Source organism: Rana temporaria, chromosome 8 (genome assembly GCF_905171775.1).
Source record: "Rana temporaria chromosome 8, aRanTem1.1, whole genome shotgun sequence".
Lineage (NCBI taxonomy): Eukaryota > Metazoa > Chordata > Amphibia > Anura > Ranidae > Rana > Rana temporaria.
Genome location: NC_053496.1, coordinates 32677037 through 32703267, shown reverse-complemented (window position 1 = coordinate 32703267; position 26231 = coordinate 32677037). Strand labels below are relative to the sequence as shown.

The 26231-nt window shown below is 42.8% G+C and overlaps 1 pseudogene; it reads left to right on the top strand.

The window, feature by feature from the left end:
* Positions 1-244: 244 nt before the first annotated feature.
* Positions 245-26231, top strand: part of LOC120946806 — a 68078-nt pseudogene continuing 42091 nt past the window's right edge.

Sequence of the window (26231 nt, the reverse complement as noted above, 5' to 3'; positions counted from 1 at the left end):
CATTTTGTTATTTAATTATTTATTATTTTTTACAATATTATTTGTTATTTTTCACAATTTTTTTATTATATTTTTAAATTTTTTTAGCAGCCCTGTTTGTCTCACTTTTGAGATAAAGGACGGGACTGAGAAGAGAGATTCCCCGTGCGCACTCCTATGGGCCCATCCAGGGGTGTGCACTACACACATTGCTCAGCGGGGACATTCTACATCCATGGTGAACCACAATTACTGTATGATGTCACTTCCTTTTCCACAGCAAAGTAAATGAAATGTGTTTTTGGTGAAAACATCTGCTAGCTGAAAAGGTGACAGTAGAAGGTACTTAGTGAGCACCATTGTAAAGACATGAGAAAGAAAAAATCATGTCATCCAAACAACTTTCAGGAAATGTTTTATGCATTCCTTCCTTTCTTATGTTTAGCAAGCTTTGTACAAACTTTGTATACCATTAGGAAAAAGGTTTAGGTGAATTTTCTCCTTTTCACTTTGAGGGCTCATTCACACTGAGGGAGTTATTTACGAAAGGCAAATCCACTTTGCACTACACGTGCAAACTACAAGTGCAAATTACACTTGAAATTGCACTGAAAGTGCAATTGCTGTAAACCTGAAGGGAAGATCTGACATGAGGGGAAGCTCTGCTTATTTTATCATCCAATCATGTGTAAGCTAAAATTCTGTTTGGGACCAACATGAGGGACAAATGAGGAGGAATGAGGGACAGAGGGACATTGCTCCAAATCAGGGACAGTCCCTCCAAATTAGGGAAAGTTGAGAGCAATGGATACCACAGCAGGTATGACAATAGCAGGTTCAGCCACTGGTCCAGGCTGACCAGTAGCACTGATTACTGCAGGGGAGGGTTTTCTTTGCTGGCATCCTCTGTAAAAAGTAGGATCAGCAGCCTTGGATCCAGAGGAGGAGCTCTAAGTCAAGAGTCAAAGTCAGAGTTTAATTACAACTTCCCCAGGTGGAGTAATATTCATTTGTACCTTGGAGAGGGTGTAAGGTGAGTGTGCTATTGTTGGGGGTGGGTTGCTGTTGTGTGGATTTTTCATTTTCTTCTATTTAATAGTTTTGTATGAACACAGCTTGGTGACGTCTGATGTATTGGGTATGGGAATCCTGGGTCATATTGATGGGCCTTATTAGTAATTGCACTAATCTGGATCTGTGTAATTGCACTGTTAGCTCTACAGTCAACAAGCTGTATACATGTTGTATTAAGCTACTATAAAGTGAGTTGTCTTTAAATTACGACAAGCGTTTGGTTCTTTGGAGTATGTTTGGGTCATGGGTACCTCAAGCTCTAGAGATCCCGATATCATTGTCACACTCTTGCTGAGCTGCTTTGTTTCAGTAACCATGAGTGTAAATGCAAGAAACCAATTTCCATAAGCCTACTGCTGTGGGGTGTAGGGTTCCTATAGGAATCTTGCTGGGACAAAAGACATTGGAGTGGATTCACGTAGCTACGCCGCCGTAACTTACAGGAGCAAGTGCAGTATTCACAAAGCACTTGCTCCGTAAGTCGCGGCGTAGCGTAAATGGGGCCGGCGTAAGCGCGCGTAATTCAAATGGGAAAGGGGTGGTGTGTTTTATGCTAATATGTGATGACCTGACGTGATTGACATTTACGGGTGCACGTACGTTTGTGAATCGGCGTAACTAGGTAATTTGCATACTCTACGCTGAAAACGACAGGAGCGCCACCTAGCGGCCAGCGTGAGAATGCACCCTAAGATACGACGGCGTAAGAGACTTATGCCAGTCGTATCTTAGGCTAATGTCGGCGTATCTTGCTTTCTGAATACAGAAAGAAGATACGCCGGCGCAGATTTGAATTTACGCGGCATATCTATGGATACGCCGGCGTAAATTCTCTCTGAATCTACCCCATTGACTTGTACCTGGTACTAACGGTGCCATATGTCTCAGGGACTCTTTGAGAATTTGATCTGTTGGCCGTGGCATGTGGTACCCAATCTTTTATTTTCTGTCCCTTTACCCCTGTCCTGCATCTTTCTTTTCCGACAACAAAAAATGTATTAATATTATTCTAGGCAATGATAGTTGTATTTGGTGGCTCCAGTGGCTTATGTACGCTGATGTGGGGTAGCTTTTTGAAAGTGTCAAGGAGGGTTTTTACTAACCAAGTCCTAGTCTACACCCTCCCCCCCCTTTTTTCCCTTTTTTTTTGGGGGGGGGGGCTTGGTGCAGGTTTGTTTATTTTAGTCTACTGGACCTTGGACCTGTGTAAATTTGGGGAGAACAAACATGGCGTGGACCCTAATGTCATCTCCTCCATGAAGGTGGGGTTCTGCCAGCCCAGCAGTTTTTTTTTCAGAGCTACTTAAGTGGTCAAAGAATGAACTATGCTGAAAGATTTGTAGTCTTTCGTTACTGAAAGTTTGTCCTGAAACTGCTAATTGCTTGATTGTCATGCTAGACTAATGGCTTCAATCAAATTGTACCAGTGACTGGAGTGCTGCACTCTGAGATGCAAAATAATGTTTAGTGGTAAAAAAAACTTGGAGGTTTAACCAATCTTGTTTTTTTGTACAATTCTCCTTTAAGGGGGCGTGATCAGGGGTGTGTCCTATGCCTGCATACTTTTGCTGATAGGTGTCCCTCATTCCCATCTCAAAAAGTTGGGAGGTATGGGTTGCTGACCCAAAATAAATGTGCAGATGTATCACTAGCCTGGCATTTCAGGTCAGCAACTTGGTTGAGATGGGACTTTGACATGACAGCCAGGGGATTAGCATTTTTAGGCCATTTAGCCTTTGTATCTGTCAGCACAGAATTCCTCCTTTTTAATGGGATTTCATTTGACAAGTTATTTTCCTTTTCAGATGATTGTCAAACTGGTTCTGGTGCTGTCCATAGCAGCCGCTATTAGAGGTATGTATTACTCCTTTATATGAGAAATTCTGCCTTACTTGAGATAAGATGTTGGGGTGTACATAAGACACACATGTGGCATTTTAATTACCTTAAAGCTTAAATCCAGCCTAACTTTTTCCCCTTTGTACAGAGCTGAAAAGGACTAGGGATGAGCCGAACACCCCTGGTTCGGTTCGCATCAGAACTTGCGAACAGCCAAGAAATTTGCTCGAACACGCGAACACCGTTAAAGTGTTTGGGGACCTGGGTCCTGCCCCAGGTGACATGTATCAATGCAATTTATTTATTTTTAAAAAAGGATGTTTTTTTTCGGGAGCAGTGATTTTAATAATGCTTAAAATGAAATAATAAAAAATGAAATATTCCTTTTATATTTCATATCTTGGGGGTGTCTATAGTATGCCTGTAAAGTGGCATTTTTCCTGTGTTAAGAACAGTACCTGCAGCAAAATTACATTTCTAAAAGGAAAAAGATTAATTCAAAACTGCTCGCGGCTGTAATGAATTGTCGGGTCCCGGCAATATAGATAAAACTCATTAAAAAAAATGGCATGGGTTTCCCCCCCAGTCCATTACCAGGCCCCTTTGGTCTGGTATGAATATTAAGGGGAACCCCAAACCAAAATAAAAAAAATTACGTGGGGGTCCCCCCAAAAATCAATACCAGGCCTTCAGGTCCGGTATGGATATTAAGGGGATCCCTGCGCCAAAATAAAAAAAATGGCATGGGGTCCCCCCAAAAAGACCCTTATTCGAGCACGCAACCTGGCAGGCCACAGGAAAAGAGGGGGATGAGAGAGCGCCGCCCTCCTGAACCGTACCAGGCCACATGCCCTCAACATGGGGGGATGGGTGCTTTGGGGCAGGGGGGGATCTGCCCCCTCACCCCAAAGCACCTTTCACCCATGTTAATGGGGACAAAGGCCTCATCCCCACAACCCTTGCCCAGTGGTTGTGGGGGTCTGCGGGCGTGGGACTTATCGAAATCTGGAAGCCCCCTTTAACAAGGGGACCCCCAGATCCCGCCCCCCCTATGTGAATTGGTAACAGGTACATTGTACCCCTACCATTTCACAAAAAAAAAAAGTGTCAAAAGTGGTCAAAAAGACAAGAGACAGCTTGGGACAAGGCCTTTATTAAAAAAAAAAAAATGTCCAGAGATGTCAACTTATCTTCTATTTCGCCGCCTGATGCCAAAAAAAAAGCCGCAACACCTCCGCCTCCATTGGAGGTTACTGCTGAATGACCCTTGTCTCACTTTGACAGCTGTTATATAGCTGAGAGTGGGACCACCCAATGATGCAAACGACTGACCCCGCCCACTCTGACACCGCGGGGGCTTCCCCATGGCGTCAGAGGGGGCGGAGTCACCTGTTTACGGCCCAGGGTGACCCCGCCCCCTCTGTCACCGCGGGGGGCTTCCCTGGGCTTTCCCGTGGCATCAGAGGGGGCGGAGTCACCCGTTTACATCACCATGTGACCCAGCCCCCTCTGACACCACAGGAAAGCCCCCGTGGTGTCAGAGGGGGTGGGGTTATCTGTTTGCATCACCGGGTGGTCCCGCCTTCAGCTATATAACAGCTGTCAAAGGAAGAGATGGGTCAGTCGGCGTGAGCCTCCCATGGAGGCGGAACTGTTGCAGGTTTTTTTTTTTTTGGTCGGCACGAGCGGCGGAATAGAAGATGAATGGACATCACTGGACATTTTTATTTTTTAATAAAACACTTGTCCCAAGCTAAAGGGACAAAAAAGCGGCGCCATCTAAGCGTAGTATAAAATTTAATAAAAAGACACAAAATAGACATCAATTCTTATGAGGGATGTGCTCACAAGACTGCAGGGGGTACAGGCAATGGAAAATAGGGTGTCATCCGTGGCTGGCTTCCGGGGGGCCAATTCCAATAAGCCCCCCGCCCGCAGACCACCACAACCACTGGGCAAGGGTTGTGGGGTTGAGGCCCTTGTCCCCATCAACATGGGGCAAAGTGCTTTGGGGTGAGTGGCAAAGCACCCATCCCCCCGAGTTGAGGGCATGTGGCCTGGTATGGTTCAGGAGGGGAGCTCTCTCGTCCCCCCCTCTTTTCCTGCAGCCTGCAAGGTTACGTGCTCAGATAAGGGTCTGGTATGGATATTATGGGGACCCCTACGCCATTTTTTTATTTGGTGCAGGGCTCCCCTTAATATCCATAAGAGACCTGAAGGGCCATGTATTGATTTTGGGGGGACCCCCACGGAATTTTTAATTTCGGTTCGGGGTTCCCCTTAATATTCATACCAGACCCAAAGGGCCTGGTAATGGACTAGGAGGAACATATGCCGTTTTTTTCAATGAGTTTTATCTCCATTGCCGGGACCCGACAATTCATTACAGCCGCGATCAGTTTTAAATGGCTTTTTTTCCTTTAGAAATTTCATTTTGCTGCAGGACTGTTCTAAACACAGGAAAAATGTGGCACTTTACAGGCATACTATAGACACCCCCCAGGCATGAAATTTAAAAGCAATATTTCACTTTTATTGTTTCACGTAAAGCATTAATAAAATCACTGCTCACTGCTTGGTTTTTCATGTTAATCTCCAATAGACTTTTTTTTTAACAATTTTTTATTTAACCACTTGCCGACCAGCCACCGCAGTTTTACAGTGGCAGGTTGGCTCTGCTGGGCGAGATCATGTAGATCTACGTCATCTCGCCGAGCAGCCAATAGGGGCGCGCGGCTCCCCCGCTCGCCCCTAACGCCGACGCGCGTGCCCGGCGGGCGCGATCACCACCAGGCACCCGCGATTGCTCGTTACAGAGCGAGAACCAGGAGCTGTGTGTGTAAACACACAGCCCCGGGTCCTGTCAGGGGGGGAAATTACCTATCGTCTGTTCATACAATGTATGAACAGCGATTTGTCATTTCCCTATGTCAGTCCACCCCCCCTACAGTTAGAACACACCCAGGGAGCATACTTAACCCATTCCTCACCCCCTAGAGTTAATCCCTTCCCTGCCAGTGGCATTTTTATAGTAATCAATGCATTTTTATAGCACTGATCGCTATAAAAATGCCAATGATCCTAAAAATGTGTCAAAAGTGCCTGAAGTGTCCGCCATAATGTCGCAGTACCATTAAAAATCGCTGATCGCCGCCATTACTAGTAAAAAAAAAATATTAATAAAAATGCCATAAAACTATCCCCTATTTTGTAAACGCTATAACTTTTGCGCAAACCAATCAATAAACGCTTATTGCGATTTGTTTTTTTAACGAAAAATATGTAGAAGAATACGTATCAGCCTAAACTGAGGAAAAAAATAGTTTTTTTATATATTTTTGGGGGATATTTATTATAGCAAAAAAGTAAAAAAATATTATTTTTTTTCAAAATTGGCGCTCTATTTTTGTTTATAGCGCAAAAACTAAAAACCGCAGAGGTGATCAAATACCACCAAAAGAAAGCTCTATTTGTTTGTTTGGGAGCCACGTCGCACGACCGCGCAATTGTCAGTTAAAGAGCCGCAGTGCCGAATCGCAAAAAGTGGCCTGGTCTTTGGCCGCGTACACACGATCGGTCAAAACCGATGAAAACGGACTGAAAGGTCATTTTTCATCGGTCCAAACTGATCGTGTGTGGGCCCAATCGGTCAGTTATCCTTTGGTCAAAAAAAAGAGAACTTGCTTTAAAATTTACCGATGGACGCCTAACCGATCAAAACCGATCGTGTGTACGCAGCCTTTGACCAGCAATATGGTCCGGGGCTGAAGTAGTTAAAATTGTTAAATATTTGTTAGATCACCAACCACAGGATGGACTGTGGGTGTCTAGAATAGTGCAGTGCCACGTCTCAAAAATATTTTGGAGCAGCAAATGTCAAAGACACAAAAGAATGGACTTTATAGGCACCAATAGTAAAAGTACAGATACATTTATTAACACATGCCCCGTAGGGGTTAGTTAAAGAGATAAAACACAGAATACATAACATCAAATAGATTTAAAACTAAAAAACTGCAGTAACAACGGCAGTAACCAAAGATGATCCAATAGAAGTCCAAGACTGGTCAACACATTTTACAAGGAAAAAGTGTGACTGTATTGTATAGTAGAAAAAATTGTTTTAGCTCGACATGTTTCGCGGAGGTCGCTTCTTCAGGAGCTAGTAGTGTTTCTAAGAAAAAGCAGACTATTATTGGTTTTGGGGTTACATAGCACAGTATAAACATAAAAACACATAGAAAACATGAAAAATAAAAAATTACAAATAACAACAAAAGGTTGTTATATGGATCAAGTTAGTGTAGCACGTGCAGTCAAGCACTATTTAAAAACCAGTCAGGACGTACAATTTTTTTATTTAGTTTCTCCCATAGACTTTTAAACGGTGTTCGGCGGCTTTCGAATTTGCCACGAACACTATTCAGCGAACAGTTAATTAACTGCATGCATGTTTCAGGTCTGTGTCTGAAATGCATTGAGAAGCCATTGTATGTCCTGCCAATGGTGCAATGGACATTCCCATACCTTCCCTGGTAATTCAATTTTAAGTATTCGAGATGGGATCTTTACTGGCTGTATGCATGCATACAGGGCTGCTGTTAGAAATCACGGGGCCCATACAGCCTACCTGACAGGGCCCCCCTAAAAAAATATCAAAACAATATTTTTTGCTAAAAATACACCTCAAAAATCATTATTAGCAGACACAAACACAACATAACTTACAGGGGAACAGGATAGGGTTGCCACCTGTCCAGGATTCACAGTCCGGGTTTTGAATCATGTGTCCGGGCTTCCGTCTGCCTGAAACCCAGACACATTTTTTACTGGGCTGTGGCTCCCTAAGTAACCGAGATAGTCACACACAAATCTGTTTCTATCCGGGAGCTGAGGGCCTTTATCTGGGGGCAGGTTTGGGATCACAGGGGGTGGGATATAGATATCAGCAAGAGTAGTTTGGCGACACACTCTGTTTGCCACAGCGCTAGAGGTAGACCGATATATCATCCGATATTTGGCATTTTTTAATTAATAGGCATTGGCCGATTGTGCTTGGGTAAAAAATAGCTAATTTAAAACTTTGGCGCAACTTGCAAATAGCTTCTCTAATAGAAGTCAATGCAAGTTGCCTGAAGTTTCCCAAGCAGCGACTTCTCTCCTCTCTGGCAGCCTGCCAAGTTTGTGAAAAGAATACAATGTTAATACTTCAAAGGGCTGAACTCCTAGGATCAGGGTGAAAGAGGGTACAGTATGGGGGGTTAGGATGATACAGTACAGGGGGAAGTGGGAGGGCACAGTACAGAGAGTGGACACAGTACAGGGTGCAGGAGGGTACAGTATGGGGGAGGGGTTTAGGAGGATACAGTACAGGGGGACCGGGAGGGCACAGTACAGGGGGAGGGTAAGTAGACACAGTACATGGTGCAGGAGGGTACAGTACAGCTGGGAGCAGGAGGGCACAGTACAGGGGGAGGGTAAGTAGACACAGTACAGTGTGCAGGAGGGTACAGTGTGGGGGGTTAGGAGGATACAGTGCAGGGGGGATTGGGAGGGCACAGTACAGAGGGAGGGTAAGTGGACACTGTACAGGGTGCATGAGGGTACAGTACAGAGGGAGGGTAAGTGGACACCTTACAGGGAGCAGGAGGGTAGAGTATGGGGGGTTAGGAGGATACCATACAGGGGGAGTAGGAGGGCACAGTACAGAGGGAGGGTAAATGAACACAGTACATGGTGCAGGAGGGTACAGTATGGGGGGGGGGGGTAGGAGGATACAGTACTGGGGGAAGCAGGAGGGCACAGTGCAGGTGGATAGAAAGTGGACACAGTACAGGGGGCAGGGGGGGACAGTATAGGGGCAGTAATGTATAATACAGATATGGACTCTTCAAGCAGAGCTGTGTAGGGAAGCTGACATCACAGATCCTACCTATTTTGGCAGGCTGTCATTGGGCTAAATCTACAAATTGAAAACTCCCCCTCTACCTTCCCCTCCAGAGTTTCTGGCTTTCTTCCAGCACTTTGCTGGGGTTAAGGAAGAACCCAGAGGTGGAGCATCTTATTACTGCTGCTGCAAGTGTAGGTGGGATGTGTACTGCACCAATCACATGGGATGAATAGGAGAGGAGGGTCAGCAGGGATTGGCACAGTACACCGTACATATCCCACCCACACATGCAGTAGCAAGATGCTCTGCCTAGGGGTTATTCCTTAAGCCCTGAAAAAATGGGGGGGGGGGGGTGAAAATAGGGTGCCCACGTGTCCCGGATTGCCTGGGACTATCCCGCAAATATGTCTGTCCCAGGTCCCGGGCACCTTCATTCCAGGACAATACAGTGTCCCGGAATGAAATAGAAGACACAGCCACCCCCCTACTTACTAATAACTACATTTCCGGAATGGGTTGCTAGGGCCGGCGCTGCCTGGCATCTTGCAACCAGTGACAATTTACTCTCAGACAGTGAAACCGGGAGCGAGGCCGGCGCCTAGTGCAGCACTGCTGTCCCCACCCACCTCAGCACCTCCTCCTTCTCCGGGACCCAACGGCAAGCAGCAGGGACTGGTGTGATCTTCACTCTCCAGATAGCGACGCCACTCCTTTCCTTCTACACACGTGGCTCATGCAGAGGGAGTGACAGCGGCACTGCATCTGGTGGCAGGCTACAAGCAGCACTGCATCTGATGGCAAGTGGCACATTCACCTGACAACCCGCCGCCAAATTCCCCATCAACCCCGAGACTACATTTCCCCCCGCCACCCCTCCTCATCTTTTTGGGGGGGGAAGGTAAGAGGGGGCGTGTCCCTTAATGGCAATTTGGAAATGTGGTCACCCTAGGTGAAAACCATGGGGTGGGGGGGGGGGGGTAAAAGCGGAGGTGGGTAGGAGATGGGGGATGGGTAGAGAAGAACTAGAATGAGACTGGGGGAATCCTCGTCTGTATAGGGATAAAAAAGGAGGAGGAGAATTTGTGGTGGCATGAGGGGAGGGGGAAAATAAATGGGTGTCAATGGGACTGGAGAGGGATGGTCAGGGATGGGCATGGGGAATACTGTCGGTTGGTAAGGAATACTATAAAAAAGTAAATAGGCTGTCTGGACGCCTGCATGAAGGTGAAGTGTCCTCAGAGGAGAAGACAGGGAAAAGTGGAACTGGAGGGACTATTGTAGGAAAAGTGTCAGGAAGAGAATTACGACTTGTTGGGAAGAAGCTGTAAATAAGCAGGGCTGCAAGATATCCACAAACCTGCTGGGAGAAGAAAGCAAGAGATAACTGGGAGAGAGGCAGTGTGACATGCAGAGACGGATGGATCTGTTTGAGGGTGAAATGGAGGACATGATAGTGGCTGAGGCGGGGAGGAAGATGCCGGGTAGGGAGAGAGCAGACTGCTGAGAGACAGACAACAGAACTGACCTGTACTGTAGCAAAAGAAACGGCTAAAGTGAGAGGAACTGTTGCCACTGCCAGAAACTGCGGAGAGAAAACTTCAAAGGCCCCCCATGCATCTAGGACTTTCACAGAAGTGCCTGTGCATTAAGACAGACAGTCCTAAGAAGGGGCCAGTAAATTACATATTTACTGGCATAGGCGTGCGCACAGTGGGCCAGATTCATGAAGCACTTACACCGTTTTTTTGGTAGATGCACGGCGTAAGTGCAGATTTGCGCCGGCGGATCGCTGCGCCTTACCCAGAGAACCAGATTACGCCTCCAAATAGACTTCATTGCCTCGGTGTAACCTTTCCACGCCGGCGCGGCGTTGGCGCAGATTTACGCTGGTCGGATCTGGCGCGGCCATGGTTTTTGTGTTTTAAATATGCAAATGAGGTTTTTGGGCCGATTCATCAACTTAAGCTTGACCGGCGCAGGCTACTCCCGGTGAGCGGAGCTGAAATTTCCGGTGCAAAGTTACACCTCATAAAAGCAGGGGTAACTTTGCACCAAACTTGCAGAGGTCAGCTGGAGAGCAGCTAAAGCAGCAGCGTTACAAACGAACTGAGCAACAACACTTGCTGGACAACACATAGAGGCGGTCCCCATGTTGGGAGAGGCCCTCAATAATTACAGCCCTCTCCTCTGGGCTGAAATTGGTCATCCGCCCACCTGAGGATTCCTCATCAGCCATAACTGCCCCACCACAATGCAAACGACCTAGCTTGGGAAAAAAAAAGCTTCAGTACATTTGCACCTGCAGGGCGGAAGTCTGGGCTGATTCATGGACTGGGCTTTGGTAGTGGGTCTGCGTAGCTCAGGGATCACGCCGGGGCGCAGTTCTGAGCATGTGCAGATTGGGGCATTTACCCCTGGATGTCACTGAGCATGTGCGGTCTAAGATGCACCCCGGCGTGACCCCTGCACCACGGTCGGCACTTCATTAGCATAGGGTGACTCCCAGTTGGCCTTACCCAGCCTTACGCCGTCTAAAATCCGCCCCGCTGGGGCATCGTAGACAAAAAAAGTTTCTTGAATCACCTAACTGCCTCTCCGCGCTGGACCGGTGTAGTCTAAAAATGATGCACCACGCCGGTGCAAATCTGCACCATTGTTCATGAATCTGGCCCAGGGTGTGCCAGGTGTGCCTGGGCACACCCAAATCACCCTGTGCTGGGCAGATTCCCCCCTGCTGCTTGGCTGCAGAGAAAGGGACTGGGGAATCTCTGTCCCTGGTCCCTTTCTTTGTCTCAAAAGTGAGACATCAGGGGTCTGTTTAGACCCCTGATAATTTCACCAAAGCCCCCCCATAGGCGCACCTATAAAAATTATTGAAAAAATAAATAAAAACGATTGTATAAAAATATTATAAAAAATAATACAATTGTAAAAACGTAATTGAAAAATAAACTACTGACATCGCCCACTGCTCTACCGATGATGTCCATTGCCCTACTGCCCTATATATTTATACACACACACACACGCAAGTGTGTTTGCATTTTGGGGTGTACACCCTAATGCAATGGGCTGCGCACACCTATGTTTACCGGCCACTTCCCCCGCTCAGTGTCCTAACAAATTCCTCTGCTTTCCGCGAGAGGAAAACAGGCAGCGCTGCGGGGGAGAGACAGCCCGGACACCTATGAGAGGATCATATGTGGCCTGGACAGTGAGGCAGATCGGTGTGCTGTGACAGCTGAAAGCCAACGAGAGGGAGAGACACACAGCATTGTTTCTGTAACTGCCAGAGCGCACCGATCTGCCTCCCTGTCTGGGCCCCCATGTGTGCTGTGCCCCCTACAGGAGGACCGATGCCCCCCCCCCACTATTAGTGGCCCTGCATGCATATTATGGTACACTCATTTGGTATATATCCAATAGACATGTGCACAGCAAAAAATTTTGTTTATTTCTGTTTCGTTTCTGTTCATTTATCGTGATTCGTAACGAGTCGTAATTTCGTAAGACGTTAGTTATCGTATTCGTACTCTTTAGTATTTTCGTAACACTCTTTTTTCCGTTTCCGTTTTTTTCTGTTAGTTTATTTTTCGTTGAATCGAGATTCGTATTTTCGTTATATTTTGTATTCTGCCGCGTTCGTATTTTTAAAATGATTTTATTCGTTCCTTCGTTTTTACGTTCGTTTAATTTTCGTTGTTTTGTTATTCGTATTTACATTATATTTTCCATCATGCCGCATTCGTATTTTCGTAAAGAAATATATTTTCGTTGCTTTATGATCATTCGTATTTTCATGTCTAATTTCCTTTGGTGGTGAAAACTTACTTTTGTAGATTTTATTGCATTAGTAATTCTGTTAGAATACATTTTACGTTTATTCGACACACTACTCGTCGTAATTTTGTAATTCGGATTTTACTGTGATTGACTTGACTGTCTTAGTTAGCACACACACCCTGTCTAGAATGAAGTCTGACGTAGAAGAAAACTAAAATATGTCAGATATTACAAATACAAATCTAGAAATTAGATGCACTGCAGTCTAACACAGAAAAAGACACAATGAGCCAGGAGGTAATGAGAAAGAAGCTCATTGGGGGAAGGAACAAACCTCTTCAGAGGAAAGGGACAGCGCTCAGTGGCTATTGGTCAATGTCCAGAAATATTTCAGTACTAACGAAAGCTAATTTACATTATTTTGTATTTTCGTTGTTTTCATTTCAGTTTTCCGAAGATTCGTAATTTATTTTTCGTTAGTTTTGATTTTCGTTTTTTAGTCTTTGTTCGGCATTTCGTTTTCTTTTCGGTCTTCGAATATTAGTAAGTTTGCATTTTCATTCATTTTGTTTTTCGTACTTTTTTTGGGTTCGGTATTTTCGTTGTTTCTATGTTTTCGTTTCTTTCATCTTTCGTATCTTCGTTGTTTTTCATATTCGTTATTTTGAAAATATCGTTATTCGTTATCAATTGCGCTAAACCATTCGTTCATTCGTATGTTAACGAATCAACTAAAATAACGAAAATTGACGGAGAACGTATTCGTAACTTAAAAAATTGCACATGCCTAATATCCAAGCTAGGATGAGAACACCCTCTTATGCCGCGTACACAAGGTCGGAATTTCCGTCAAGAAAAGTTCAATGTGAGCTTTTGGTCGGAAATTCCAACCGTGTGTAGGTTCCACCTGACTTTTTCTGTTGGAATTTCCGACAACAAAAATTTGAGAGCTGGTTCTCAAATTTTCTGCCGGGAAAAGTTCTTGTTGGAAATTCCGATCTTCTGTATGCAATTCCAACGCACAAAAAAAATGCATGCTCGGAATCAATTCGAGGCATGCTCGGAATCCTTGAACTTCATCTTTCTCAGCTCGTTGTAGTGTTGTACGTCACCGCGTTCTTGACGGTCAGAATTTTGTGTGACCGTGTGTATGCAACACAAGTTTGAGCCAAAATTCCACGGTTGTCTTGTCGGAATTTCCGATCATGTGCACGCGGCATTAGAATAATTCTGCATATCAAGCACCCATATTTTTTTGTAAGGGTTCAGTTTTAGCTCTCCTCGGCTGTTCAATAGATTTTGCTTATAATGGTGCAGTGAAAGACTAATCCACAATCTATCCTTTTGTTTCTCTGTCCAGCTGCTGAGGTCTACTACAATAGGCTGGGATCGTTCACAAATGACCCCCCCTACTGCTACACACTGGAAAGACCCATCTGTCAATTACCACAGGATCCAAAGGATATCGACACACAATTCTTTCTCTTTACTAGAAAAAATCCTGATAAGTACCAAGTAAGTCTGCTCCAAGTTGGCTGTACACAGAGGACATATTTTCCCCCAATATTGTAGGTAAAAGGGTAACTCCACTTTCATGGGTAAAATGGCAAATGAAAAATATTGCATATCTAATTGATACAGTAACCATATTGTAATTGAACGTTATTAAAAAAAAAATCCATTACAATCTGCAGCTCTGTAACTTTCTGTAAAATTCAATGCAATGTGGAAACATGTAGCCAGATTCAGAGAAGTTTACGCCAGCGTATCAGTAGATACGCCGTCGTAATTCTGAATCTGCGCCGTCCTAAATTTAAAGGGGAGTTCCAGCCATTTGTATGTTTATTAAAAGTCAGCAGCAACAAAAAGTGTAGCTGCTGGCTTTTAATAAACAGGCACTTACCTGCTCCAGCGCTCCAGCGACGTGCCGGCCGGGGCTCCGCTCCTCTCCCCCCCTCCCCGGCCGGCGTCTTCATCTTCAGTGTGGGCACCCGGCCGTGACAGCTTTTGGCTTCACGGCCGGGCACCCACTGCGCATGCGCGAGCGGCGCGGCTCTGCGCATGCGCGAGCGGCACGGCCCGGCGCCGCGCCCTGTAATTGGCCAGGAGATCGCCTAGGACCTGTGACGTGTCCTAGGCGATCGCCTACAGCAGCCACTTCCTGAAGGCGACTAAGCTTAGTCGCCTACAGGAAGGAGGAAGTGGGACAGGAAGTCCCACTCGTGCTGAAGCCCCCACTCCCCCCCCAAAAAAATTACATGCCAAATGTGATCTGAGCTCAGGCCCAACCCATCCCCCAACTAACCAATCCTTCCGTGACCACCGCCTTGTCCAGTACCTGGCCATGCCCCCAACAGTCAAGGCTCTCTTTCCCTAAGGGGCTCAAGAGGCCTTCATTCTCCTTCATGTCTGGGCAGTGCTGTTGTCCCGGGCACGTGTCACTTCCAGTTTCGGCTCTGTGTGAATGGAGGAGCCAGGCAAGATAATATACTGCTAACACTCTAGTCTGTAATTGTATTTTCTTTCCACCCATATACTGTACAGTAGCACCTTGTGCTGGTAACTTCAGGCGTATCTTGTTTTGTGGATACAAAACAAAGATACGCTGGAGCAAACTAGCAGTTACGCGGCGTATCAATAGATACGCCAGCGTAACTGCTTCGTAGATCTGGCCCATAATAGGATTAGGGTTAGGTTTAACCCTAACCCTAATATTTACATATATAATCATTTTCTGAAATTCAAATTTCATATAGAATGATTTTGAATTAGAATAGAAAAGATTAGAATAGAAAATTAAAATTTTGGAAGATGTCATATATATATATTACATTATATATTTCATTCTATACAAAATTTGAATTTCGGAAAATAGATTTTATATATATATATATATATATATATATATATATATATATATATATATATATATATATATATATATATATTAGGATTAGAATTCGAAATTCGTATAGGATGATTTTGAATTAGAATAGAAAAGATTAGAACAGAATAGAAAAGAATATAATTGAAAAACAATAGAACAGAATAGAATAAAATATACATTTTTTTTAGTTTATTATTTTCTATTATTTTTTATACTAATCTTTTGTATTCAAATTGGAATTCATTCTGTACGTAATTCGAATTTCGTAAGATGTTTATATATATATATATATATATATATATATATATATATATATATATATATATATATATATATATTAAAATTTTAATAGAAAAGATTAGAATAGAGTAGGAAAGAATAGACTAGAAACAGAATAGAAATATAGATATATATAACCATCTTCTGAAATGAAATTGGAATTTCGTATTGAATGAACTTGAATAGAAAAGATTAGAATAGAATGTAAAATAATAGAAAAGAATAGCATAGAAAAACAATAGAACAGAAAAAAATATAATAAATATATATAAAACCATCTTCTAAAATTAAAATTTCGTATACAATTAATTAGAACAGAGTAGAAAAGAATAGCCAAAAAAAAACATTATAACAGAATAGAATAAAATCTATAATATATTTTATTCTATTCTGTTCTATTGGTTTTCTAGTCAATTATTTTCTATTCTAATCTTTTCTATTGAAATTCAAATTCATTCTATACAAAATTTGAATTTCGGAAAATGGTTATATATATATATATATATATATATATATATATATATATATATATATATATATATATATATATATATATATATATATATATATATTTTCCGAAATTCAAATTTTGTATAGAATGAATTTGAATTAGAATAGAAAAGATTAGAATAGAATAGAAAATAGAAAATTATAGAATTGGACAACAAATGAGCAGAATAGAATAAAATATAATATATGTTTTTCTAGTTTATTATTTTCTATTCTAATCTTTTGTATTCAAATTCATTCTATACGAAATTCGAATTTCGGAAGATAGTATATACACACACACATATATATATATATATATATAAAAGAAAAGAATAGAAAAATATATCGGGCCAGATCCACGAAGAAGTTACGTCGGCGTAACTTCTAGGATGCTCCGGCGTATCTTTGTTTTGTATCCACAAAACAAGATACGCCTGAAGCTGGGCTAGATCTGACTGCCGTACGTCTTAGTACACCATCGGATCGTAGGTACATATTTATGCTGGCCGCTAGGTGACGCTTCCGTTGATTTCCACGTCGAGTATGCAAATGAGCTAGATACGCCAATCCACAAACGTACGTCCGGCCGGTAGTGATGTCGCGAGCCTAAAATTTTGCGTTCGCGAACGGTGATTGCGAACTTGCGCATATGTTCGCGAACCGGACGAACCGCCATAGACTTCAATGGGCAGGCGAATTTTAAAACCCACAGGGACTCTTTCTGGCCACAATGATGGAAAAGTTGTTTCAAGGGGACTAACACCTGGACTGTGGCATGCCGGAGGGGGATCCATGGCAAAACTTCCATGGAAAATGACGTAGTTGTCGCAGAGTCCGTTTTTAATCCATAAAGGGCATAAATCACCTAACATTCATAAATTGTTTGGAATAACGTGCTTTAAAACATCAAACACCTAAACATCATAATGTTATATCGATCAGGTAGTGTAAGGCTTAGGGTTAGGGTTACAGATAAGGTTAGGGTTAGGGTTACAGATAAGGTTAGGGTTAGGGTAACAGATAGGGTTAGGGTTAGGTTAGGGTAACAGATAGGGTTAGGGTTACAGATAGGGTTAGGGTAGGGTTAGGGTTACAGATAGGGTTAGGGTTACAGACTGTAACCCTATCTGTAACCCTAACCCTATCTGTAACCCTAACCCTATCTGTAACCCTGTCTGTAACCCTAACCCTATCTGTAACCCTAACCCTGTCTGTAACCCTAACCCTATCTGTAACCCTAACCCTGTCTGTAACCCTAACCCTGTCTGTAACCCTAACCCTGTCTGTAACCCTAACCCTGTCTGTAACCCTAACCCTATCTGTAACCCTAACCCTATCTGTAACCCTAACCCTGTCTGTAATAGGGTTAGGGTTCACAGTGACGGACCAAACTCTGACAGATCAAACCCCCCCCCCCCCCGTTTAACGCACTGCAAACAGTCCATTTACACAACCGCAAACTCCCCATTTACACAAGATTGGATACCAAGCTAGCCATGTTATGTACTGTGCCACCAAGATAGATGAGTGGTGGGTAGCACTGGGCACATTGTACGCTGTACCCCTGACACACGCTGGCAGCCAGGCAACTGACTACTATTCTATTGCAGTAAAACATTTTTTTTTAAATGTTATGTACTGTGCCACCAAGATAGATGAGTGGTGGGTGGCACTGGGCACAATGTACGCTGTACCCCTGACACACGCTGGCAGCCAGGCAACTGACTACTATTCTATTGCAGTAAAACATTTTTTTTTAAATGTTATGTACTGTGCCACCAAGATAGATGAGTGGTGGGTGGCACTGGGCACAGTGTACGCTGTACCCTGACACACGCTGCCAGCCAGGCAACTGACTACTATTCTATTGCAGTAAAACATTTTTTTTTAAATGTTATGTACTGTGCCACCAAGATAGATGAGTGGTGGGTGGCACTGGGCACAGTGTACGCTGTACCCTGACACACGCTGCCAGCCAGGCAACTGACTACTATTCTATTGCAGTAAAAAAAAAATTTTTAAATGTTATGTACTGTGCCACCAAGATAGATGAGTGGTGGGTGGCACTGAGCACAGTGTACGCTGTGATCCTGACACACACGCTGCCTTCCTAGCAGGCAACTGCAATTAGATTACAGAGAAAAAAAAAGCAGACTGATATACTAGCCCTAAAAAGGACTTTTTGGGGTGCTGTCCTTACAGCAGAGATCAGATGAGTCTTTCAGGACTGGAGTGGACACTGAAAACACTAGCCTAGCTATAGATTTCCCTATAAATTCAGCAGCAGCAAAACTCTCCCTCCTCTCACTAAGAATGCAGGTTCAGAATGAATCTAAAATGGATGCCCGAAAGGTGGGAGGGTCAGGGAGGGAGGGTATGCTGCTGATTGGCTGGAATGTGTCTGCTGACTGTGAGGTAGAAGGTCAAAGTTTGCTCAATGTTAATTAATAGGAGGCGGATCGAACAGCGCATATGTTCACGCGCATCGACGAACGCGCAAAAATCGCCACAAATTATTTGCCGGCGAACAGTTCTGTACATCTCTACCGGCCGGCGCATTTTTTTACGTCGTTTCCGTGATGCTTTTTTCGGCGTAACGTTACCCCTGGATCTATGAGGCGTATGCAATGTTAAGTATGGACATTGGGCCAGCGTAAAATTTTCCGTCGTTTGCGTAAAACGTTCGCGAATAGGACTTTGCGTAGAATTATGTTTACATCAAAAGCATTGGCTTGTTGCGGGTTAATTTGGAGCATGCACACTGGGATACCCCCACAGATGGCGCATGCGCCGTTAAAAAAAACTGTAATTTACGTGGGGTCAAGACGTATTGACATAAAACACGCCCACAACTTAGTCATTTGAATTGCGCGCCCTTACGCCAACACATTTACACTACGCCGCCGTAACTTACGGCGCAAATTCTTTGTGGATATGGAAAATACGCTGTAAATTACGGCGGCGTAGTGTATCTGAGATACGCTAGGCCGGACTTAAAAATGCGCCGAGGTACGTGGATCTGGCCCATCAAATATATATATATATATATATATATATATATATATACACACATTATTTTTCTATTCTTTTCTACTCAAACTCGGTTTCATTCTATATGAAATTCAAATTTTGGAAGATGTTTTTTATATATATATATATATATATATATATATATATATATATATATATATATATATATATATATATATATATATATATATATATATATAAATATAATATATTTTTTTATTCTGTTCTAGTGTTTTTCTGGTCTATTCTTTTCTTTTCTATTCAAATCTTTTCTATTCAAATTCATTCTATACAAAATTCGAACTTCTGAAGCCATCATCCGAAATTCGAATTTGAATAGAAAAGATTAGAATAGAATAGAAAAGAATAGCATAGAAAAACAATAGAACAGAATAAAAAAAAAATGATATTTTGTATATATATATATATATATATATATATATATATATATATATATATACAATATTTATATGCCATTCTTTCCTATTATTTTCTTTCTATTCTTTTGTAATCTTTTCTATTTCATTCTATACGAAATTCAAATTAAGGAAGATGGCTTAAGAAATTCGAATTCGGTAGATTTGTTTTCAAATGCGGTAGATTTTTTCGAATTTAATAAAATTTTTCAAATTTGATCGACTTTTTATGAATTCGGTCCAATTTTTTCCAAATTCTAATATGAAACTAATCTATTTAAAATCTTTTCTATTCAAATTCGATTTCATTCAATAAGAAATTCGAATTTCGTATAGAATGAATTCAAATTCAAATAGAAAAGATTAGAATAGAATAGAAAAGAATAGCATAGAAAAACAATAGAACAGAATAAAAAAAAAATGATATATTTTATATATATATATATATATATATATATATATATATATATATATATATATATATAAATAAAATATCTTTTTTTTTTATTCTGTTCTATTGTTTTTCTATGCTATTCTTTTCTATTCTATATATACCATTCTTTCCTATTTTCTTTTCTATTCTTTTGTAATCTTTTCTATTCTAATTCTATACGAAATTCAAAATTCGGAAGATAACTTCTTCAGAAGTTCGAATTTCGTATAGAATGAATTTGAATTAGAATAGAAAAGATTTGAATAGAAAATAATAGAAAATAATAGACTAGAAAAACAATAGAACAAAAGCGAATAAAATATTTTATTTTATTCTATTCTGTTCTATTGTTTTTCTAGTTTATTCTTTTCTATTTTCTATTCTATTCTAATCTTTTCTATCCCAATTTGATTTCATTCTATACGGAATTCGAATTTTGGAAAATGGTTATATATAGTTTACTGTTTCCAATTCGGTAAATTTTTTTCAAATGTGGTAGTTTTTTCTAATTCAGTCGATTTTTTTCAAATGCAGTCGATTTTTTCGAATTTAATACAATTTTTCAAATTTGATCGACTTTTTATGAATTCGGTCAAAATGTGTTCAAATTCTAATATGAAACTAATCTATTATAATCTTTTCTATTCAAATTCGATTTCATTCAATAAGAAATTCGAATTTCGTATAGAATGAATTCGAATAGAAAAGATCAGAATAGAATAGAAAAGAATAGCATAGAAAAACAATAGAACAGAATAAAAAAGATTTTTTTTATATATATATATATATATATATATATATATATATATATAATATTTCTATGCCATTCTTTCTTATTTTATTTTCTATTCTTTTGTAATCTTTTTTCTATTCTAATTCATTCTATACGAAATTAAAAATTCGAAAGATAACTTCAGAAGTTCGAATTTCGTATAGAATGAATTTGAATTAGAATAGAAAAGATTTGAATAGAAAACAATAGACTAGAAAAAAATATAGAACAAAAGCGAATAAAATATTATATTTTATTCTATTCTGTTCTATTGTTTTTCTAGTTTATTCTTTTCTATTCTTTTCTATTCTATTCTAATCTTTTCTATTCCAATTTGATTTCATTCTATACGGAATTCGAATTTTGGAAAATGGTTATATATAGTTTACTATTTCCAATTCGGTAAATTTTTTTCAAATGTGGTAGTTTTTTCTAATTCGGTAGATTTTTTTTCAAATGCGGTAGAATTTTTCCGAATGCAGTCGATTTTTTGCAAATGTAATTAAATTTTTCAAATTTGATCGACTTTTTATGAATTTGGTAAAAAAAAAAAAAACTCTAATATGAAACTAATCTATTATAATCTTTTCTATTCAAATTCGATTTCATTCAATAAGAAATTTGAACTTCGTATAGAATGAATTCAAATTCGAATAGAAAAGATTAGAATGGAATAGAAAAGAATAGAAAGGAAAAACAAGAGACTAAAATAAATTATCATATATATTATGATTGATTATATTCTGTTCTATTGTTTTTCTATTCTTTTCTATTTTAGTTTCCATGAATTTGAATTATTTTCCAATCTATTCTAGAATTCGAATTTATACTATTCGAATTTCGGAAGACTGTCATGTTCTATTTTATTATATTTTTTTTAACTTCTATTCTATTCTTTTATATTCTTTTTTTATTATATTTCTTAATTTACTACATTCTATCTTATTGTAGTTTTTAGAAAATCGATTTCTATTTTTTCAAATTCGATTAGAATTTGTTTTCGAATTCGAATGTCTTTAGCGTTTTTTCGGATTTGTTTAAATTCGTTACTTTTGTATTTCGGAAATTCAGATTCATACGAATTCCGAATAATGAAGAATTTGTCCACACATGTGCATATGTCTAGTTTGCACGTAAAAGCTACTTAGTGTGTACTGCCCGTGTCCTCTGCAGTTTGCACCTAAAGCTACGAGGTGTGCGTACTACCTTTGTCCTCTGCAGGCCATTAATATGTCTGGAAGGACAACAAGGAGAGGCAGAGAGTCACGAGGGCAAGCAGGCTCTGCGTCTAGAGGCAACAGTGCTGGTCGTGGATACGGTGCATCCTCATCAGCACGTGGCCGTTGGACACGCTCGTCCTTGTGTTCGGCAGTTGGCCGTGTTGAGCCGCAACATGCCGAAGACTTGGTTGAGTGGATGACCAAGCCGTCCTCATCCTCCTCATCCTCTCCTACCCAGGCTCAGGTTACTTTGTCTGGCAAAGTAGCTGCCAAGGCGTCTTCTTCCCTCTGCTCAATGGCATCACTAACTCCTTCCCTAGCCCCACCATGTCCTCCTGAGGAGTCCCCCGAACTGTTTGAACATAGTGTTGGGTACATGCTGCATGAGGATGCGCAGCGTTTTGAAGGCTCCGATGATGGTACTCAGATAGAGGAAGGCAGTAACGTGAGCCCAGAGAGAGGGGGTGCCCAAGAAGGACAGCAATCTGGCAGTCATGTTCCCCCAGCTGTAGCATACTGCCAGGTTTTCGACGGTGATGAGGAGGGAGGGGATGATGAGGTCACTGACTCTACGTGGGTGCCTGATAGGAGAGAGGAGGAGGAGGAGGAGGCACATCTCCAACGAGGCAGGATGCCCTCCAGGGGCCAGCTTAAAGCGGTTGTAAACCCGCATATACAATTTATATGCAAAAGCCATAATGAGCTAGTATGCAGCTGTGATTGGCTGGAGCGGCGATGCCCTTAAGCCCTTATGCCGAGGATCCCCCCTGCCCATTGCGAGGGGAATATCTCCTAAACCGTACAGGTTTAGGAGATATTATTTATACCTACAGGTAAGCCTTATTATAGGCTTACCTGTAGGTAAAAGTCAAAAAGTGGCGTTTACAACCACTTTAAGGGCAGCACACCGACTGCATCACAACGCAGAGCTACACATGTGCAGGGCGCTGCTGTGTCTCAGCGTTATTCCAAAATTTCTTTGGTGTGGGCCTTTTTTGAGACGAGTGCATCAGATCGCACCGCTGCTATTTGCAACATATGTCTCAAGCGTATCTCGCGTGGCCAAAACATCACCCGCTTTGGCACCACATGCTTGACCAGACATATGTCGACCAGCCATGCAGTTCATTGGCAAGCGTACCTCAAAGACCCACACCAAAGAACAAAGCGGACCTCCCCTTGCCCCTCATCAGCTGGGATCTCCAACCCCACTATACCCTCAGTCCTCTCTGAAGCCTGCACTGATAGGACTGAAGGTGTAGAATTAGGTGTGTCACAGTCTATTACATGCGGGCAATCTACTATCGGTACACCGATGGCAGATTGTACCAGGCAAATTTCCCTGCCCCAGCTGCTGCAGCGCCGGAAGAAGTTCTCCCAGCCATCCACATGCACAGCGGTTGAATGCTAGCTTAGCTAAATTGCTAGCACTTCAACTGCTGCCTTTTCAGTTGGTAGATTCTGCCCCCTTCCGTGAGTTTGTGGAATGTGCGGTACCTCAGTGGCAAGTTCCCAAACGCCACTTTTTCTCACGGAAGGCGATTCCGGCTCTCTACCGCCATGTGGAAGGCAATGTCCATGCCTCGCTGGACAGGGCGGTCAATGGTAAGGTGCATATTACCACTGACTCATGGTCCAGCAGGCATGGACAGGGACGTTACCTATCTTTCACTGCGCATTGGGTGACTCTGCTGGCAGCTGGGAAGGACGCAGGACAAGGTACAGTAGTGTTGGAGGTTGTTCCGCCACCACACCTCCAAAATGCTACTACTGGTTGTAACACACCTCTCTACTCCACCCTCTCCTCTTCTTCTTCCTCTGTGGCCTCTTCCTCTGCTAAAGTGTCCTCGGAACCAGCGGTGCTCCGTAGGCGTTCAAGGGGCTATGCAGGTACGCAGGAAAAGAGATGCCATGTGGTGCTTGAGCTGGTGTGCTTGGGAGACAGGAGCCACACTGGGGATGAGGTTCTGTCAGCTCTGCAGGGGCAGGCTCAGAGGTGGTTGACGCCATGCCAGCTTAAGCCAGGAATGGTGGTTTGCGACAATGGCACCAACCTCCTCTCCGCCCTGCGACAGGGACAACTGACCCATGTGCCCTGTTTTGCTCATGTCCTTAACTTGGTGGTGCAGCGGTTCTTGGGCAGGTACCCAGGCTTACAGGATGTCCTGAAGCAGGCCAGGAAAGTCTGTGTGCATTTCTGAAGGTCATATAATGCCAGTGCTCGGCTGGCAGACCTCCAAAGGGAATACAACCTGCCCAAGAACTGCCTAATCTGTGACATGCCCACCAGGTGGAACTCTACGTTGGCAAAGCTGTAGTGGCTGCACACGCAGCAGAGGGCCATCAAAGAGTATCTGTGCCAATATGGCAGCAGAACTAGGTCAGGGGAGCTTGTTTTTTTCCCCACGCCAGTGGGCCTTGATCAGGGATGCATGCACTGTCCTGTCACCATTTGAGGAGGCCACGAGGATGGTGAGCAGTGACAGTGCATGCATCACTGAGACTGTCCCTCTTATTCACATGTTGGAGCACACGCTGCATGGAATAATGGACAGGGCCCTTGAGGCAGAACAGAGGGAGGAAGAGGAGGACTTCCTTACCTCTCAAGGCCACCTTTACCTAGACAGTGGTCCTGCTTGCCCGCCTAACACAGAGGAAGAGGAGGAGGAGGAGGAGGAGGAGAAGGATTGTGTCAGCATGGGGGTGGAGCCTAGCACTCAGCATCAACAGCAGTCTTCAAGGGATCAATTACTGTCCCAAGGAACCCATGGACTTGTACGTGGCTGGGATGAGGTGGCTGCGGATCCTGTCGTCCTCAGGGACCCAGAGGACTCTGCACCGAATGCCCCAGCAAACCTACGCTGCATGGCCTCCCTGATCCTGCAAAGCCTGCGTAAGGATCCTCGTATTTGTGCTATCAAGGAGAGGGATCATTACTGGCTGGCAACTCTCCTTGATCCACGTTACAAGAATAAGGTTGCGGACCTTATCTTGCCATTGCAGAGGGAGCACAAGATGAAACATCTTCGGGAGGCCTTGCAGAAAGGTATGTGCAACGCGTTCCCAGAGACTGGGGGGTTACCAAATCCTGGTCCTGGACAATGTGTTGCTGAGGCTTCGGTCAGTCACAGAAGGAGCAGTGGAGAAGGTGGCTGTCTGACCGATGCGTTCAGACAGTTTTTCAGTCCGCAGCCCCAAGGTATGACCGGTTCCAGCAACCATCGCCAGCGTCTGTTTTACATGGTGCGGGAATACCTAGGGGCAAGATCTGACTTGGACACCTTTCTCACTGAAAATTATCTGGCTTACTGGGTCTTGAAGATGGATCACTGGCCAGAGCTTGCACAGTACGCAATTGAGCTATTGGCTTGTCCTGCATCCAGCGTTCTTTCAGAACGCACATTCGGTGCTGCTGGAGGCTTTGTGACCGATCACAGGGTGCGCCTCTCCACCGACTCCGTTGATCGACTGACCTTCATAAAAATGAATCAGGCTTGGATCACCACCAACTACCAAGCACCTGATGCTGATGTAACTGAATAATTTTTTTTGAAATGTCAGATCCCTTGGAGACTGCCTATGCTGATGCTGAGTGACTATCCTGTTATGCTGACTGAATATCCTTTTCCTCCTCAATGATCCTGCTGATAGCTTGTAAGAACATTGTTGGTTCTGGCCCAATTTTTCTGCCCCTAATTACAATTTTTGATGCAATACTTTGCAGCAGGCTCTTTGCTGCGCTCCAACTAGAGTATCTGTGAGGGGTTGCAGTGTTGTGGCACCAGCACCAGTGCTTAAGGCCCAATTTTTCTGCCCCTGTTCAACAGGGGCATGTAATTACAATTCTTGATCTAATATTTCACAGCAGGGCATTCCAGCGCCCACCAAGACTAAATGTGAGGGCTTACAGTGTTGTGGCAACACCAACACCTAGGTCCCAAATTTCTGCAGAGTATATACGGCAGGCCCCTTCTTTCAAGCATCCAAATAAAACGACTCCTACTTGCAAACGGAAGGAGACAACAGGAAGTGAGAGGAAACCTACCCCTAGGAAGGGAAATTCTCTTCTGTAAGAGGCGTCTCCTGTCCACTCATGCTTTATCACAATCCTTGTTTAACGAAAAAAAAAACATCTGT